Raw genomic sequence first — 13,556 nt, 5'->3', positions numbered from 1 at the left:
TTCACCCATAAGTTCTAGATCTAAGTCCAAGGAAAGTCACTTTTATAGGGGTGAGGCATCATTAGTTGGCTCTCCCCCTTCCTCCTTCCCCTGGGGGCGAGAGCAAAATCTTTTCAAGCCGCTTGTCCAAGGGGGGGGGGGAAATCCCCCTCCCTCTAGCCGCACCTCCAGCAAAGTCCGAAAGAAACTTTGTTTAAAAAAAGAGCTGAAAAGTCCATTAATTCAAAAAAAAAGGAATGAAGAAAGGAAGCCTCTCACCACACCGCCGCTGCTTCATTCAGAAGTATATTCTCCGATCGGCATGGGGCGAGACGCACGCGCGCGCGTCCTCCAAAAGGCTCCCCGATGCCTAGAACGAAGCGGAGAAGCCCCCGCCAGCCGCCACCGACGCCAGGACCCTCCGCGAGCCGTTCCCTCGGCAAGACACCCCTCCAGGGCGTCTTGTGCCCCCCCAGAAGCGGGGGGAGCCCACCGGGAGAGCTGGAGCAGGCAAAGACCTGCCTGTCGCCGTAGCCGCCGGAACCGGAAGCCCGGTCTACTGTGGCCTTGAAACACAGCAGCAGCAGCAGAAGAGAAGTAAGCATTAACATGAAAGCCTATACAATATCATTAAATACCAGTTGGTTTTTAAGATGTCGCAAGACTTATTTTGATATTCTTCTGCCTATATTTCATAAGCACAGTCTTTATTCTCAGTTTTAACTATGAACGTTAATGTTTTGTTATAAATTCTTAGCTTTTTACATATATACCACATACTAACATTTCTGGGCAAAAGAAGAAGGGGGTGACAGAGAATGAGGTGGCTGGATAAAGTCACCAAAGCAGTAGGTGTGAGCTTAAATAGACTCCAGAGGATGGTAGAGGACAGGAAGGCCTGTAGGAACGTTGTCCATGGGGTCACGATGGGTAGGACATGACTTTGCAACTAACAACAACATCATCATTTCTATTGTGTAAACTTGAATTTTGGGGCACTACTTAGGAGAAAAGTGGCTAAGACAGCATCTATTTCATAATTTCTAATCATTCTTAGCACATTATTGCTCATTTGGATTTCTCTCAATTGTTATATTTAATTTAATCTAATACATTAAATATTCATTAATGAGAAGCCTACATGTATAAAAAAGTGAAAGACAATATCCTTTGTTCTGTATTTGGATCAAATATTACTCTACCTGGCATATTGTACTTTCTTGTGAATAAGCTACCTTTCTGAATGGCAAGTTGCCTCCTTTCTCATCTAATATATTTTAAGCAGCAATGCCAATTCTCTTTATTTTCATTATTTTTTAAACATTTTAGTAGGGGGCTCAGCTTTGCCACATTACTTTTTTCATGAAGTGTAGCTGTGGGCATTGTTCTGAGGAATTGCTACAAGGTTAGGATATCACCAAGAAAATAAACTGTCATGGCCTTTGGATAACCAGCTATGCTGAACTGAGGAAAGTAGGCCCCAAACAATTTTTTTTTTGTATTGGTAAGTATGGTGTGAATGTTTAATATTTTATGGTAAAAATTATATGAGGGAAATCACATGGAAATGAAACGGCTACTGATAACTACAATAAGGATATCATACAGGGGTGGGTTCCGGCAGAGACTACTGCCGGTTCGCTCAGGGACATATGCTTGATGCATGCTGGATGCATACTGTGTGCGCGTGTGTAATACAACTAAAATTGTATACCCATATGCAGAAGCATAAAACAAGATGGAGAAATGGTTCGGAGGCTTGGCAGGCCTGAGTCGCTGCCGGCTCCAGCGACCCAGGCCATCAAGCTATTACTGGTTTGGCTGAACCGGTCTGAACCGATAGGATCCCACCACTGATATCATATAGCATACTTGTGTAAGAGTCAAATTCCATTCATAGTGAAGAGTTGATAACAGGTAATCCTTGACTTACGACCACAATTGAGCCCAATATATATGTTGCTAAATGAAACATTTGTTAAGCAAGTTTTACCCCATTTTACAACCATTTTTGACAAAATTGTTAAGTGAATCACTGCAGCTATAACAGGGTTGTTAAGTGAACCGGGTTTCCCCATTGACTTTGCTTGTCAGAAGTTCGCTAAAGGGAATCACATGATCCTGGGATACTGCAACCACCATAAATATGAGTCAGTGGTCAAGTGTCTTAATTTTGATCACATGATCATGGGAATGCTGCAAAGATTGTATGAAAAATGGTCATAAGTCACTTTTCTCCATAGTGAGGGGGAGGAGTATCCAGGATGGGTTTGACCTTGTCCTCTCGTTGATTGGACTGAGTCAGATAAGCTCTTTGGGTCACGCCCTTGTCACCAGGTTCCACCCAGTTATCGACTCAGTCCCCAACTGGATGGTTGGATCACCCTGGAACTCCTGAAAAAGGGAAAAAAGACCAAGAAAGATTCAAAGAGATCCTCCTGCCGGCGCAAGTCAGAAGCGCTCTCCACTAGCACTCAGGAATGGCATGCTGCCCAGGTCACTGAGCGAGTCCAGGGACACTCAGTGAGGACCAGTGACTGGCAAGCCGAAAAGCGAGGGCATGAGCCTTACTGAAGATGAGCCTTGCCCAGGAGGCTCTACCGGTGCCAGAGTGCCCGTGCCGCTTCCACGTGGCCCAGCAGGGAAGAGGCCACGAGCAGAGCCGGCCAGCAGTGCAGAGGAGGCAGGAGAGAGGAATCCTGGCTGCAAGGGCGCGCGGCAGCTCCTTGGAGCACCAACCGCTGGCAAGCGCATTTTCAAAGGCAGTGCCCTTTCTTCTTTGGCGCAAAGCACCATTTTGAAGCCAGGGGGACCACGTGATCAAAGATGGCAGCCCCCAGTACACCCGAGGAAACCAGCAGGATCCTGGCCCTCCAACGATCTTCAGCAGCCCCTCCAGAGGGAGAGAGGAGCAATCCAGGTCAGTGACCACCCTTGAGGCAGCCCAGAAGGGGGGGTGTTCCAAGGCAAAAGCCAAGAAGAGGCACATTCCCCCCAGGATGGAATTAGAGGCTAAAGGTGGCCCCAAGCCCTCTAAGCCCACTTCTAAATTTGAAAAGCAGAGACATAGGGCTTTGGAGTGCCTCTGCAAGAAGGCGGGCAGCCAAGGCACCAGCTCGAGGCTGGGAACAGAAGAGAGGGCCCCAGAGATTTCCTCACCCAGCAAGGCCACAGAGGGAGACCCAACCTTACAAAGAAAGATCCCCATTGACACCTCGAGCCTCTGGGGTTCTGCACAAGGGTGGCAATCACCCCCATACGCAGCATCATTGGGGCAACTCCCACCCACATGGCCTTCGCCACAAGCCACTTCCTCTGCACCGGTGGGCATGGGTACCAACCAGCTACTTTCCTTAGAGGTACCCAACTTCCAGACCATGATGATGCAGGCCTTCCAGCAGTGCATGGCAGCAGCCTTTCAACAACCACAGAAACAACCACAGGCAGTACCCTTGCCTATGGTACCAGAAGGGATGGAGACCCAGGGGGAGGACCCCTCAAAGTTCCCCGGGCGTGTCCCAGAAGGACAGTGACTTGGAATTAGAGGAGGGCGAAAATCAGAGAGGACAAACTCTCTGAAGATTAAGGCATGCCACCTCCCAAGCCAACTTTTTCCAGATTATTCCAGTCTTCTTTGTACAAATCACTTCTGTTCAAGGCCAAGACAGCCGCCAAACTAGGCAACAGACCAACAGAAGCATCACCTCAGCCCCAGGGTTTCTTGGCAGAGACCATCTTTGAGGAGCAGGCCATCGAGGTCGACACGGTGCCCACACCCAAGTACTTTCTGGACCTGTTCAAACGTCAATGGGCATCTCGCACGGTGGGGCCTTTGCCTACATCCACAGACAAGACATTCTTTAACGTGGATAAGGACATGGCCCAGGCACTGTCACAACCCTCCATCGATGCACCTGTTACGGCCCTGCATACACCCACGAACATGCCAGGGGAACCAGAGGATGCATTGAAGCAGGAAGACCAGAAGGCAGATATCGAAAAAGGAGGAGCCACGTCATGATGACACAGCGCGTGGTCTCAACAGTCCGAGACCGCCATTGACACTTTTGCCACTGGACGGTCCATCTAGACCTAAACCGTCCTGTAGAGACGGTGAACAGGAAGACAAAGCCTTGCTGGTCACATGGACATCGCAAAGCCCCTGATTGACCCAAGGGCAGCGCTTCAAGCCGGCAGCAAACAGACAGCCTAGGCTGATGAAATCAGAGATGGCTCCGGAAGGAAGGAAGTGAAAGTGAGTCCACCTGGTTAGATGTTTTTTTTCTTTGAGAAAGATTGCCCAAAGAAACTTTTTAAAAAAAGATAAATTAGTCCTTTAAGTAAAAGAATAAAGCGACGAAACTATTTTTTATTGGACTGCCTTGGAAAGTCTTTTTTTTCTTTGTAACAACATTTTGTGAATGTTGGATTGAAGTGACCATAATGTTTCCTGTTTCTCTCTTAAAGTGAATGAATTGGGTTTTTTTTTCCTATTCTTTGTTACCTTATTTTTTGGCTTGAACTAAAACCTTTTTTTTTTATTCTAACAATTCTTCCTATCACTTATTATTAAATTCCATTAAAGACATTTAAAGACCTTTTTTTTCCCCACAAGCTTGAGACAAGTATGAGAAAGTAGAATCTGCCACTCGGAAGCCAAAGTCTGTTTTTTTTAAAACAATGTATCCTTTGTTCTCTCTTCTTTGATCTTACTGTCTATGTAACTGAAGGGTTTGCAACTTGTTTACAGAAACTGATAGAGTCAAGGGCACGAATTGTCTTTGCAGCTGCTTTTGAGAAATATTTTGGCAAGGGAAGGAAAAGGAAAGAAAAAAAACAGAACCTTTCTTCTTTGAAGAGTATAAAAGAACTTGTGCTTAAGTCAATTTAATATACACAAAAGAGGCTGGAAGGCTAGAGTGGCACTGCTTATTAGAGTTATTTTTTATTATTTTTCCTTTTTTTCTCTTCTTTTTTTTGGGAAACATGGATCAACATAGAGATGAGGAAACCTAAAAATTTCAAAATATCTTGGCTGGAATCCAAAATATATTGGAAGGATTTGGGAGATTTGAGAAGAAGTTGGAGAGACTATTGTTTCTCACAGTAAAAGATGATGGGGTTGGAGCCCCAAAAATTAAAGAAGAGAATGAAGATATAGAACAGCGATGGCGAACCTTTTTTGGCTCGCATGCCATAAGTGTGGGGAGCACAGGGGGGTCGTGTGCGGGTGTGCCGCACCCATAATGCAATGTGTGACCCCCCCAGTGCGCATGCACACACTACAGGTGCGACACCCCCCCTTTTTCCATGCTTTTTTCGCCCTCCCCAGGTTCCAGAGGCTTTATAGGAGCCTGGGGAGGGCAAAAACAGCCTCCCCCGCACTCCCAGAAGCCCTCCGGAGGCTTCAGGGACCTTCAGGAGGCTTCCCTGAAGCCTCCGGAGCAGTCAAAATGAACCTCTGAGCAAACCGGAAGTCCCTTCCGGTTTGCTCAGAGGGTCGTTTTGAGCGCTCCGAAGGCTTCAGGGACCTTCAGGACGCTTCCCTGAAGCCTCTGGAGCAGTCAAAACGAACCTCCGAGCAAACTGGAAGTCTGTTCCTAAAGTTCCGGTTTGCCCGTAGGGCTGGTTTTTTGCGCTCCGTAGGCTTCAGAGAAGCTCATGAAGCCTCCGGGGGGCCGGGGGAGGCTCTTTTCTCCCTCCCCAGGCTCCTATAAAGCCTCTGGAGCCTGGGGAGGGCAAAAAATGGCTTTAAAAAAGGGTGAACTCAGCTAACAGGCCAACGCCTCGCGTGCCCTGACAAATGGCTCCGCATACCACCTGTGGCACGCGTGCCATAGGTTCGCCATCACTCATATAGAAGATAATGATAAGACAATAGATGAACTTATTAATGGAGCAAATATGGATGAAAATGGAAAGAAGGGAATATGGAAAAGTGAACACTTGGAGCTCTATCCCAGATTTCAAAATACAGGAGGAAAAAAAAAGGCGATGATGATGGAGTTAAGAAGAGAAACCTTTTCAGAAACATGTTTGATAACCAAAGACAAGCTAATCTTAATAATAATTCAAGGGCAACAAGATTATATGAGAGATCCTTTAAGCAATAAAGTGCGGAGATAAGTCTATAAAAACTTTATAAAGGAGTTAAAAAGAGAATTGACACAACAACTGGCAAGAGAGATAAGACTGTTTTGCTACTGGAAAGATACAGGTTGATAATGAAAGTTGATAAAACAATTAGTTAATTTTTGGTAAATAATAAGTAGGAATTTTAGTATTTTGTTGATTGTTTTTAGATTATTATTAAATGTTCATTCTTTAACAAATAATTAATTATAACAATAATAAAATGATAACCTTAATTAATAAAAACAACTTGGATATAAATTGGGAATTGGGAAAAAGACCTATAAATTTTATTAACAAATTTTTGTTTAGATCTTGTTAGAAAGGTGTAATTTCTTTTGGATCTGATGAGAGGAGATGTGATATAAATAGTAAATAATTTTTAGCTAATTTGGTGATTAATAAGTGGGAAGTTTAGTATTTTGTAAATTGTTTTAGATTGTTATTAAATGTTTTTTCATTAACAAATAATTAACTATGTTAACTATAATGAAATGATAACCTTAACTAGTAAAAACAACTTGGATATAAATTGTAAATTGCGACTTGGGAAAAAGATCTATAAATTTTATTAACAAATTTTTCTTTAGATCTTGTTAGATCGTGTAATTTCTTTTGGGTCTGACGAAAGGAGATGTGATATAAATAGTAAATAATTTTTAACTAACTACAACAATAACAAGGAAAGGTTAATGGATAATGTTTAATGATATATACATGTGTTGGTATTGGTAAAAGCAAATTGGATACAAGCTCTAAATCAGTGTTTCTCAAACTTGGCGACTTTAAGTCCTGTGGACTTCAATTCCCAGAATTCCCCAGCCAGCTATGCTGGCTGGGGGATTCTGGGAGTTGAAGTCCACAGGACTTAAAGTCGCCAAGTTTGAGAAACACTGCTCTAAATAGTGAGATGGGGGGGGGGGAAGGGGAGGAATGCTTAGATATTTTATTAATTGATTTTTTTCCAGAATATGTTATAAAGATGTAATGTTATTGGAGGTTTATTGAAATTGCTAATGAATGCCAGTAGGTGGTTGTGTCTTTAATCACAAATAATTTCAGATAAAAGCACGTTTAAATAATTATAGTTAAATGAGAATTGTGGTACATTGATAGTAAAATACATAAAGATTTTTGATTTAAAATGTACAATTTTATATGAATGAAGTATATGTAATGATTGTGGAAGAAACGCACAAAATTTATTTGTAACCAATCAACATGCTTTCTACAAGATGTAATGAAGGATGATTCTTTTTGTGTGTTTTTGTTTAAATAAAACAATAAAAAAAATTCAAAAAACAAAGAAGGCGGATATCACCTTACAAAGGGGTCACCAAGCGGCTGCTTGGGCAGTGAAAGCAGCCACCAACACCTCTTTCTTCAACCGGTCTTCTCTACTGTGGCTGCAGGACCTGCAACAGCGAATTCCCATATTAGATGTCAGGTCTCACCAAGACATCAACAAGCTGGTGGCAGCCATCCAATTCTCATCAGACGCCACCTTGGCGGCAGCCAGGTTTGCCTCTAGGGCAATCGCCCGGTCCGTTGCTTCTCACAGACTACTTTGGCTACGATAGTGGCAAGCGGACATACGCCACAAGTGGCGCCTGGCATCGGCTCCCTTCACGGGGGAATTCCTCTTCGGAGCAGCTCTTGACCCCTTTCTGGTAGAGAACAAGGACAAGTGGAAGATGCTCCCCACCGCCCCAAGGAAGGTCACCTTCAGGGCTGCTCCTTACCCCAGACGGTCATACCCTCGGGGCCAGGACTTTGGGTCCTCCTTCCGAGGTCAGGATTCCTTCAGGGGTCAGATTTTGGGTACTCAGGCCCCAAGCAGTACCAGGGAGGTTTCTCTTCCAGGCAGAGATACAGCAGAGGGGCAGACAGCAAAAGCAACCCTTTCGAGGGGGCGGAGGAGGAGGAGGAGAGCGCTCCTTCTGCAAAAACTAGATCTAGACCTAGTTCACCCCCCATTGGGGGTCACTTGGCGTACTTCGCTGACCACTGGGACTTATCCTCCGATAAGTGGGTTCAAAACACCATTCAGAATGGCCTGTCACTTGAGTTCCTCTCCAGCCCCCCGAGTTCTTCCCAGAGGTTGCTGATGCAGGAGGCCATCCAACACCTGTTGGACATCAGGGCTATCCAGCCAGTGCCTCTAGAACAGCAGGGTCAGGGGTATTACTCCATTCTTTTTGTGATCCCTAAGGCCTCGGGCGGTTGGAGAGCGATCCTCGACTTGGAGCGCCTGAACCGATTCATATGGTACCGGAGGTTTAAGATGCATTCACTGCATTCCATCTTGCAGGGGGTCAGGCAGGGAGACTTCCTCACCTCCATAGACCTCACAGAGGCCTATCTGCATATACCCATAGCCAGAAAACACCGTCAATACCTCAGGTTCTGCTACCTAGGGCACCACTTCCAGCCCTTACCCTTCGGGTTGTCTTCTGCCCCCCCCCCGGGTTTTCACTATGGTGATGGCAGCATTGGCAGTGCACCTAAGGCAGATACCTATGCGAATTCAATGTTATTTAGATAACCTGTTGTTACAATCATCCTCCTTTAAGGGTGCCCTATGGGATCTAGACTTCACTATGTCAGTCCTGAAAGACCACGAGTTTTCGGTGAACCTAGCCAAAAGTCACCTTCACCCCTCCACTAGTCTGATCCACCGAGGAGCCCTGATAGATACGGAGGCAGGCACTGTCTGTATGTCATCAGAAAGACAACTCGCTCTTAGGCAGCTAGCTGCCCAAGTAGCCAAAGAGCATAGGGTGTTCTTAGCCAAGCTGTCCAAGTTGCTGGGCATCATGGTGTCTGCCATTGGCATCATCCCTTGGGTGTGTTTCCACACTAGAGACCTCTAATGGTTCCTTTTGCCTTTCCAGCGAAGGCGCATGAGCTGCTCTCTGATCAAAGTCATTCTATCAGCAGAGGTCTCCCACTCACTGATTTGGGGGACGTCCCCGGCGATAACCAAGGGTAAAGTCTTCAGAACGCCAGACTGGGTGACGGTAACAACAGACACCAGGCTGTCTGGGTGGGGCGCCCATCTGCAGGCCCAGATGGCGCAAAGACAATGGAGCCGGGCGGAATTGACTCACAACATAAACTGGTTGGAGCTCAGGGCAGTCCACCGAGCCTTACTACAGTTTCGTCACTCTGTCAGGGGCAATCATATCTTAGTCCTCACGGACAACACCACCACCAAGACGCACAGAAACAGACAGGGGACGACGACGAAATCAAAGTCTCTCATGCAGGAGGCCAAAAGACTGGGGCATTGGGCCAAAAGGTATCTTCTTTCACTGACTGCAGAACATATAGCAGGGGTGGACAACATCAGAGCCAACTGGCTCAGCTGGACCGAGGTGGACAATTCGGAGTGGCAGTTGCAGCCAGCAATCTTCGAGGAGCTGGCAGAGCACCTCGGACGCCCGGAGGTCGATCTATTCGCCACTCCTCTCAACACTCAGCTCCCGAGGTTTTACTCCAGGTACCAGACACGGGGCGGAGGGGATAGACGCTCTCCGCTGCCCTTGGCCTCGGGGGGTCCTTTATGCCTATCCACCCTTGCACCTGATCCCCAGGGTCATACAAAAAATCCTACAGGAGGGGGCGGAGGTGGTACTGATTGCCCCACAATGGCCACGGAGGCCCTGGCCTGCCGACCTCCAATCCCTCTTGGTGGACAGGCCCTGGAGGATCCCCCAGGGGAGGATCTCCCTCAGCCAGGGGTCACTGGAACACCCGAAACCTCAGTGGCTCCAGTTGACCGCTTGGCGCTTGAGTGGAGCATCCTGAGGGAAGACCAATTCTCCCCCAAGGTTATACAGACTATCCAGGCGGCTTGCAGACCCTCCACGGAGCGCATCTACGGCGCTACGTGGCAGGCTTTTTCTTCATGGTACATCTCCAGGGGTCATGATCCAGTTTGGGCCACTGTTCTACAAGTTCTGGACTTCCTTCAGGCGGGTCTGGACAGAGGGTTGGCTCCCAATACCATTAGGAGACAGGTCTCGGCCATTTCTTTGGTACTCCTGTGTGGGAGGTCTCAGAGTCTAACTCTCTGTGTGTTCCACCAGGACAGGATGGAGCTACGGTTGGATCTCTCCTTCATACCCAAGGTGTGTTCTTGCTTCCGTCGCTCGCAGGAGCTGATATTGCCTAATTTCTGCCCGGAAACTTCTCACCCATTAGAGAGGAAGTGGCACACCTTGGAGGTGAGAAGGGCTCTGAGGATCTACCTCAGAAGGACCCGGCCGAGCAGGAAATCAGAAGCCCTGTTTGTCTCCTTCCAGCCCGGGTCCCTGGGGAGCAAGGTAACAGCCACCACTATAGGAGGTGGTTAAGAACCTGTATTGCTACCGCCTACCAGACATGGGGTCTGCAAACACTGGGGCCCATCACACCGCATTCTACACGAAGCACGGCCACATCGGTGGCCTCAGCCACGCAGGCCTCACTGGCGGAGATCTGTAGGGCAGCCACGTGGGCCTCCCCCTCACCATTTGTAAGGAACTACAAGCTAGACTCCTTTGCCTCCGCAGAAGCCTCATTCGGACGTAGGATGTTGCAGGCTGTGCACAGGCCGGGGGGAGCGCCTCACCAGGCATAAATTGGAGCATATACTCTACATGTGTAACCCTCCCTAGGGATGTGCAGGCTTTGGTACGTCCCATCCTGGATATTCCTCCCCCTCACTATGGAGAAAGGGCATTGGTACTTACCTGATACGCCTCTTCTCATAGTGTGGGAGGAGTATCCTGCCCCTCCCTGATATGATTATGTACCCAAAGCGTTATGTTTGTTTGTTGAACTGTTCTGTTGAAAAAAGTTAATAAATAAAAGTTGAAACTGAGATGAGTTCTGGAGTGGATGGTCCAACGAGTCAGATAGAATTCTTCGCTGATAACTGGGTGGGATCTGGTGACCAGGGCGTGACCCAAAGAGCTTATCTGACTCAGTCCAATCAACGAGAGGACAAGGTAAAGCACATCGTGGATACTCCTCCCCCACTATGAGAAGAGGCGTATCAGGTAAGTACCAACGCCCTTTTTCAGTGCTGTTGTAATGTTGCATGGCCACTCAATGAGCTGTTGTAAGTTGAGGACTACCTGTAATATGCTACTATGTTAATATTATCTGCTGGTGATTTTATAGTAAAGGTTTGGATACATTTGGAGGTTCGTTCTTTCTGCTTTTAAATAATATTTGTGTGGTTATTACCATCTTAACGTTTTGAAACTTACTGGTATACCATGTCAGTTTTTGTATACCAGCACATTTGGCTTTCTACAGAATCAACATAGGTGGTTTTCTATTTTTGTCCTCAGCCCCTTGGGGCAGATATAAGCAGAATGAAGAGGAGAAGGGAAAAAAAGCTATACTTACAGAATCTAAGTGGTCCATAGTTCCAAACTGTTGCAAAGTTATATTGTTTTGTCAAACAAGAGAGTATCCAGGAAACAGCTGGGCTGACAATTATTGCTTTCTAATTCCAATACAAATTATAAATACAATACTCATTTGGGGCCATCTCAATAAACATAAAAACAAGTAGCTTTTTGGGGAAGGGAATGTATAAAATAACTGGATTTATTGACTTTATAGATTTGGGTATTGGAAATAACTGTGTTCTGAACAGGAAACTTTTCAAAGGATCAGCTGGGTTTGATAGTGCAAGATTTAGAACAAACCCAGTTGCAAGCATTGTAATATTTAAAAAATGGTAACTACATCAGAGTGACTACAGCTACTTAAAGGCTATCATAAGATTCCACTAAGAAAAAGGCCATCTTAAATATCTGCTCTTCAAGTGCAAAACACTATTAAAACAAAAGAAAATGCTCACAGTACATTTATCAAAAGGCATAGTGATCTCTGGTTTTTGCAGTTTAATATGGGAAAAAAATCCTCTCTCCCCAAGTTCTCTCCATTTACACACTCCAGTATCTCCAATCTGCATTCTTGGGAGGTAAACTTCCATTAAAAAATAAAGAATAATCACAGCCCCTTTCTCCCCCTTCGCCACACTCATTTTCTATAATATGGTAATGATATCACCGTAGCAGTAATTACGGGTCATCTTCATTTCTTTCATCTCTGCTGGATCTGATGGCTTCATTCCTTTGACGGAGAAGATTTGGCTCTGGGTACTGTGATTATTTTGTTAAGCATTATTCGAATAGACAGGAGTGAGAGAAATTAATCAATCCAAATGCAATTAGCATCATGTTTAACCCAGTGATGGACGTCTCAAGGTGAAACAGCCAAGGGAGTTTCAGTCATTATTATTCAATCCAGTGGCTCTTATCTAAATTATAATCAAGAGGGTTTTTTATTGGCTTCAAGGAGAGATGTAACTCTTTCCCTACACCAAGTGTCATGGAGATCAAGAGTCAAGGAGGTCAAGCTAGTCTGTTTCTTGAAGGAGGCGGCACTCTCAGAATATCCATCTCAATATTCAAAACAGCTAAAACAAAAATAGCTATCTTCCTATGATTTTAATAAACTTGATCTTAGTAGCAGTATGTATTTAATCTTCACCAGGACTGCATTAGTTAAAAATACCAGTCACTAGCTATCTTTATGCAATCCTTTGCAATCCATAGTTGACAGTTCTACTCTGCACTCAATGCTTTGGCTTGCCATTTTGGATTTACTGTTATATTTTTGTGAAAAGGGCATGAAGAAAACAATTATTTTTTTAAAAATTAAAATTCGGATATTTTTTTCAAGTACCATGTTTCCCCGAAAATAAGATTGATCTTATAATAAATTTTGTTCCAAAAGATGCATTAGGGCTTATTTTCTGGTTAGGTCTTATTTTGGGGGAAATACAGTACTAATTGCGCCCGTCTGGCTGGTAATCTTAACCGGGCTTATTTTGGGGGCAGGGCTTATATTATGAGCATCCTGATAAATCATGCTAGGGTTTATTTTCTGGTTGGGTCTTATTTTTGGGGAAACAGGGTAGTAGAATCTGTAGTATGATAGCACAGAATCCCTACACTTTAGAAGTTACCTGATGAGTTAATAAAATATGTGTAATCAAAAAGCTAAGCTCAGAGAACCCCAAGAATGGAACATGTATTGGTAGGGCTAAGATTGGTAATTCTAAAAAATCAGACTGAAAAATGGTAAATACTATATTCCAGTTCAGGTTAGATTATTTTTAAACATATGTAGTACTGTACCTACGCACAGGTACAGTTAGACTATGTATTTTCAAATACTTTTAAAACATTCATAAAATACTATAGTCAATGTTAGCTATCTGTCCTCTTTAGAACTTCAGTATGAATATTACATTTTAAAATTTATTATTTAGTTGTTCTCACTCCTCGTTGAAATTGGGAATTGTTGCCAGATATCAGCATAAGGATCTGAAGGACTATGGTGGCCAGAAAAGCTATTGTCCTGCTATGCTAATAAGA

General features: G+C 44.9%; 1 protein-coding gene across 1 annotated transcript in view; it reads left to right on the top strand.

The window, feature by feature from the left end:
* LIN52 (lin-52 DREAM MuvB core complex component) overlaps nt 1-13,556 on the top strand; it is a 54,846-nt gene that overhangs the window by 32,932 nt on the left and 8,358 nt on the right. The gene's annotated exons all lie outside the window — the stretch shown is intronic.

Source organism: Natrix helvetica, assembly GCF_964273705.1.
Source record: "Natrix helvetica genome assembly, chromosome: 1".
NCBI lineage: Eukaryota > Metazoa > Chordata > Lepidosauria > Squamata > Natricidae > Natrix > Natrix helvetica.
This window is presented reverse-complemented; position numbering and strand designations above follow the sequence as displayed.